The sequence below is a fragment of the Peromyscus leucopus genome, chromosome 8b (assembly GCF_004664715.2).
Source record: "Peromyscus leucopus breed LL Stock chromosome 8b, UCI_PerLeu_2.1, whole genome shotgun sequence".
Taxonomy (NCBI): Eukaryota; Metazoa; Chordata; class Mammalia; order Rodentia; family Cricetidae; genus Peromyscus; species Peromyscus leucopus.
In genome coordinates, this window is record NC_051086.1 from 69,278,117 (window position 1) to 69,284,865 (window position 6,749).

The window sequence follows — 6,749 nt, forward strand, 5'->3', positions numbered from 1 at the left end:
TGGGCTGCTGAATAGAGTGGCAGAATCTGGCCTAAAAATCCCTCCTTAGAACTCGACTAACTCCCGGGGTGTGAGTGTGGGTCACTAAGCTGTTCCCTTCCGTGCTTCAGCTGGTGGGCGACTTTCAAGGGGGTCTGGGCTGTGTCTCACCAGTCCCATGGGGCTAGTGCTTCCCCAAGACCCATTCCATCAAGGACAGCTAGCTGCTCCCATCCATTTCGCTCAGAGGGCCGCACCTCTCATCATCACTAAACTGGCAGGCGCTTTCAGTCCTTAGCCGAAGTGGTCGGGGTGGCTGGCAAGCAGTTACTCCTTCAGCATGTCTCTGGGGTTGTGGTCACTGAGCACCTCACCTTTCTTCCTTTAAATCCAGGGGGTTTGACCAAGGAGGTCGCCTCTCTGGGCACTGTGCACCCCGGGGAGTTGGACTAGCTCATGGGGACATCAGGGATAGTGATTTGAAAGGGAGGGTGACATGCAGGTAGAATCGAAAGTTCCAGGACCTCCAAATGCTCAGGACTCCTTCCTGGGGTGATACATTTGCAAGGAAAAAAAACTATCAAATTCTTCCTGGAAGAAGGCTGCCCAAACTATGCTGAAGTCCAGGGGCTGAGGAGAAGAGAGGTTGGGGGGGGGGGCGTAGAAGATCTCATCCCAACCCTAGGTAGGTCATGGCTTCCCTGTCTCTCTGATCTACTTGACCAGCAATGAGGTCCATGAACCAAGCAGGAACAGGAAAGCTCCCTCGCCCCTTCCCATGGCACCTCTCCTTATCTCTGCGTTTATTCGAGGTCACTTTGGGTTGAAACGCCTGTAAAATTCACAGAGCAAGGCCTGCGCTGGCTTTTTGCGGCCTCTCCCTTTCAACCAGGAAAGAATGTCGGGAGTTGGCTGTGGGTCCCCCGCGGCCTGCGGACACCAGGGGGCACCACTCAGGTGGTGGGCATGATCGCAGCGGAGCAGCCACCGGAGAGGGTCTGTCTTGGAAGGCCGGCTGCAGCAGCTCGGGTGGGGTACTACTTCAGATCCTGGAACGCAGTTTGGAGAGTCCTCCCGCCCCCTTACTTTCGGGCTTACACGCCCCCACTCCCGGGGTTGCCTACCCAGTGGTCCGCTGGGCCCCAGCTGCAAGGCCAAGTGCGGCTTGGGGATCCTACAGCCGATGGGTCCCAGACAAAGGCCAGGCCACTCCCAGGCCCAATTAAGCCATCAGCCTTCCCAGCCTTCATTGTCTCTGGGGTCGCCAATTAGCTCAGGCGCCCGCGTACCCGCTGCTCCGGTGCCCCACGGCCTTCTTAACCCTTCAGGACCTGCTATCGGGGGGCCTTGGACGGCAAATCCGTCTGCAGAGGGGCGTGTGTAAGCGATGGGGATCGCAGGGTCGCCGAGACCTGTCGGTGGGTGACCTAGCGTGTCGCCTAGAGTCTCTAAGGGGAGTGTGGGGTCTGGCAGAACAGCGTATGCTGGTTTAGGACTGAGTGTGATCCACCGGCGAACAGGGAGATTCGGAATTAGGGGGCTCGGTGAGACCCCTAGCGGCCCAACTGCATGGGCCCCGAGACCTAGGACGCGGGATTTCCCACGCGGTTAACCCGAGGCTTCCGGACCCTCAAGCTATTCCTTCCCTCCCAACTTCCCGGCTGCCAGTGAGGGCATCCGCACCTCGGTAGTTGGCCCTGCCCTCCCGGAGGGCGTGGAGCTGGGCTCCACCTTCCCCGGCGGCGGCCGACTCCTGGGCTGGGGGAGGAGCACGACGCGCCGGGATCTCGGGACACCCGCCCTCGCCTGCCCAGGCTCAAGGCTCCGTCCCCTGCCGTTCTAGGAGAAGGTGGCTGCGGAGGCACAGGTCTGGGAGAGATCGGAGTTGCAACTCTGACCTCTCCTTTCTAGCTTGAGAACGACCCTAAAGCCAATCTGGCTTCCTCCTCCCGAACCCATCCGCCTCTCGGCCCTTGACCCCGAAGTTTGGAGCACTATCGGGTAGGCAGGGTCCAGCCAAGGGTCCAGAGTCCTGGGCTCTAAGGACTGGGGTGCAGTGGGATGACGTCCCCGAGCGCTGGAGGTAGCTGGGCGCTCCAGGTGGTCTTTGGACATTGCGTCCCGAGTGCAGGCAGGTGGCCCGCAGGGAAAGTGTTGGTGTCCGGAGGACTCTTTGCCCCTCGGAGTTTCTCTTGGGTCCTCTAGGGGCGCATATGTGTCCATCGGGTTTGTGGATGCCGAGGACCCCGAACTCCCTCCCTTCTTTGAGGCTGCACGGGACGCGGGAGCCTGTCCAGTTCCCAGGCCGCAGGAACTCCTAACGTGCCCACGAGATGGCGCTCCAGGCCAGGGGCCGGTCCGCAGCCGACGCAACCCTGCCTGCCGGAGCCTGAGAAGCACTGTGTCCGGGGAAATGGGCAGTGCACAGAACCTCCGACCGCTGTAGGTCCAAGCCCAGAAACTTTCGAGAGGCTACTGAAGACGGCTGCGGGCACCGACTAGAGAGCTCAAAGCTTGGTGTGGGGTCTTCTCTTTGGAACTGCCCTGCAGTGCCAGCTCCCAGTCCTGAGAGGCCAGACTGAGAAACAACAACCTATGTATGGCTGTGGCCTCTCGGGATCCCTCTTAGAACAGAGAAGGAGCTTGCCTCTGGCCTTCCTGGACTCTCTGAGGCGCCATCAGGGCTGGCATCCACGAGCTCTGGAAGACATGCCTGTGGCGTATTAGAGTGTGGGCTCCACTGGACCATGCACGCTTGAATGTAATAGCTGGCCCAGGCATTCCTCAGCTCTTACCTCCACCTCCTCAGCCTCACCCAGATCGTCAAGGTCACACGAAGAGGCTGTTGGGCAAACACCTGGGAGCAGCATACCTGAGGACCGGAGGGTCGTGTCTCTCAAGACTACCAAAGGCTCAGGAGAGACTTTGGATCTTCAGTTTTTCCAGCTGGAGGAGGCAATGAATAAGAAGGGCTCAGGGCTGAGCAACCAGAGGCTGGGGGCAGGTTTGAGTTGGAGACTCAGCCTGGGTAAAGAGGGAGGCCCGGTAGCTAAGAAATGGCACATTTCAAGTGGGGGTAATTCTTGGAAGTTAGGCACCAAAGATTCCAGCAGCTCACCGCCGCCCCCCCCCCGTGGGGGAGGGGAGCAGAAGAACTCAACACACACCTTTTAAGAACACAAAGCTAGCTGGGCGGTGGTGGCGCACACCTTTAGTCCCAGCACTGGGGAGGCAGAGGCAGGTGGATCTCTGTGAGTCTGAGGCCAGCCTGGTCTACAGAGCGAGTTCCAGGACAGCCAGGGCTACACAGAGAAACCCTGTCTCAAAAAACCAAAAACCAAAAAAATAAAAATAAAAATAAAACAAACAAACAAAAAACCCAACAACAACAAAACAAAATAAAACCCACACAGCTAGGAAGCTGCCCTGTTACCACCGATCTTTCCTTACATGCATTTCCCCACCCCAGCCAGGCTCAGCATCTTCCCCATCAGGATATACCAGAGCATAGGGTCAAACCTTCAGTAATTTAATAGTCATCAACAGATACATCTACTGCAGAACACAGGCTCTGTAGGAAAACTGAACAGGAGATAACACGTTCAAGGTCAAACTTTGCCTCTAGCTGTAAGACTTTGGACACCACGACTCTCTTTTTCTGGGCTTCAGAATCCTCCTTGGCAAAGTAAAAGGTGTGGACTAAAACCAAAGTGATATGTGAGTGACAAGTTGGAGTGTTCCCCTCCCCAGCCTCAACTGCCCCTGACAAACACCTAGTCCTTGAGGAACCTGGGCCTGAGAGAGAGAGGGGCATAGCCATTCATGGACCTTGGGGGCTTTGGCTGTGGCTAAGATTCTTGGGGTGGGGGCAGGATTGGTGGCCTGGATGAATTCCCAATTAGGAAACTGCATTCCAGGTTCTGAAACCCTCAGGGAACCAGCTGGCTCCAGCTGCCTCCAGTCCCTGTGGGATGGGGCTGTCACTGGTCAGCCTTCCCACCAAGCTGAGTTTGGAGAGGGCACATCCTATGGGTTGTGAGGAGGCGACTGTGGCCTCCAGTACCACAGTTTGCTGACAGACTGCATGCAGCAGTCTCCCCAAAGAGAGAAAGCGAGACCAGTAAGAGGCCTTCTGAGGCCCCCCCATTAAAGGGTATCCCCTAGATCTGGACTACTTATTTGGACTCATTCTTTCCCTGAACGAAAGGCTTGGTGGTCTTCAAAGCACTGGCACACAAGGGCTCTCACTGAAGGTCAATTCAGGGGCAGTACAGTGATCCTGAACCATAGAATTTATGATTCTCTGAACATTGGGGTTCAGAGAAATGAAGGCCTTCAGGATATCCAGTAAATAACGGACGGGACTCTTTCACAATCCCGTGGGCAGGGCCCTTGGCAGCAGCAGCTAATGAGGTGATGACGGGTAGGAGTCAGCCTCCAGCCTCGCTGCTGGGAAAGGACAAAAGGGTCTGGTGCATGACCCCTCTGCTGCCGGATGCTGAGCCCTGATGTCCTGACTAGAGTCTGTGTCTGTGGGAGAAGTGGCTGAATGAGGAGACCAAGATGGCTGCTGGCGTCACATCGGTCTGGCAGGGGGGCTTAGACATGACCCATCTCCACTCATATTTTTATTTCTTGAAGAGAACTGGGTGTCCTCTGGCTTCCATGGCAACAGCTCCTCAGCCTGACAGGAGGAGCTGTGGACCACCTACTACATGCCAAACATGTTTCTTCTTCTTCTTGGAATGGGAACTTCCGTTTCAGAGGGGAAAATCAAGGCTTAGCCCTGTCCAGGCTCAAGGGAGCTAAGAAACAGATCTCAGAGTCTTCCCTGTCCAGTGTGCTCTTTCCCAGAGCCCTGAGGGTTCCTGCTCTATGCTTTCGGGGCATCAGAGTCTCCCAGGTCATTTGGCCCAGCCCTCAGGATGGGATGTCATAGGAGTAATTTTTATTTAGTGCTGGAGTGGATGATTAGATCCTTAGCTCTCTTTCCTCAACTGGGGATATTACTGCCTTCTCAAATCAGACATCTCTTCTAATCTTTCCCAGTTTGCCCATAAGATTTTTGGTCTCAGCACTGATATCCTACGCAACAGAAATCTCTTAGGTTTGAGAAGTAGCCCCCCACCCCCACATCTCCACATCACCTATGCATGTGGAGACGGCATGTACACTAATAGCCACAAATAGACATTTGTACAGGTGCCCCCCACACTTGACCCCATGCAGACACAGTCCTGTAATCACAGAGGTTTGCTTATATACAGATACACTCAGGCATAGGGGAAGCTGAGGCAGGAGGATCATGAGTTTGAGGTTAGTTGGGTATGATGGCTCATGCCTGTAATCTGACATTTAGTAGGCTGAGACCGGAGTATTACCACCAGATGAAGGCAGGCCTGGACTACACAACGAGATTCCCATCTCAAACAAACAAACTCTCTCCAAACACAAAAAGAAAAGACACTGAGCCAGTCTGTACTACATAGTGGGATCCTGTCCTAAAGACACACAGGCGAGCTCTCCCCTGGCCTTGCTTTCTGGGGCTCAGTCCTTTTCCACCAGACTCTATTCACTGCCCTGTCTCTCTGGGGAAAGTATGGATTTCATCAAATCTCTGTGTCCAGCAAGATCATTGGCTCCCCCAAGGGGCAGCTGGTGTCTTTTTTGCTCCTTGCTGGGACCCCAGACCTAATACTTCTCCCACAAATAAGAGGGGTACGGAAAACATTTGAAGAAGAAATGAATGAATTCCACCCTCCAGAAGCAGGGCCTGCAGGAGAATCCCTGCTGGACACTCCTACCCAAGGCCTAGGCCAAAGGCCCTCCTCCAAGACCACTTGGAGTCTGTTGTGGAGAGCTCCCGAGGACATGCAGCTTCAGTCCTAGCCAGTCAAGGCCGCCTCAGAACCAAGGCCCAGGTTGGCTGGTAGAAGCATATCTGTGCACGTGCGTGCATGCGTGTGTGTGTGTGTGTGTGTGTGTGTGTGTGTGTGTCCGTGTCTGTGTCTTCGCAGAGAACTTCCCTGTGCTGTAAAAGGTCCCAGGCTACCTACATACAAATACTACTAGTCTTTCAATCCTGCTCTCCAGCAAGGCTGGTAATTTTCTGTGCTCTGGGGGTTTGGTACTCTCTGGATTCTGGGGCAAAAGACTTGCTCCTCCCACTCGGGGGGCCTCTCTACCTGCGACCATTGTGGAGCCGCCTAGCATGTCTGCTGGTGAGTATTCCTTGTGTCCTGAGATGAGGGCCCCCCTGCTGGACACCCTCCGAAGGCTGCAGAAACTCCTACGGTGCTCCAGGCTCTTTAGCCTGGCAATGGGGCCCTTGTGGGTCCTGCCTACTCCCCGGACCCTATTCCAGGCTACTCTCGGACACCTTCCCTCGGGGCTGTCTGCAATATGCCATGCTGCCCTCCCTCAAAGCTGGGCCCACTGCTTCCTCCAGGATTTTCTGGCCTTCTTTGTTCCGAGTTGGGTACCTAGCATAGTGTTTTGTAGTTAGCAATCAGTGACTGTGCCATTTTAGCCTCCCGGATTGCTTCAGCCGAGCTCCCCAGCACCCATCTGTGGGAGGATAGGGCGATACCGTGTATTACCGCCTGGGAGGATTGGGCGATACCGTGTATAACCGCCTGGGAGGATAGGGCGATACCGTGTATTACCGCCTGGCGGATGCTGTCAGGCTCGCTTTGCTTCTCCTGAAGGGCAAGCCTGGAATGGGAGCCTGGGCACATGACCTAGAAGTGTATAAATTCCCCGGCCCCCTC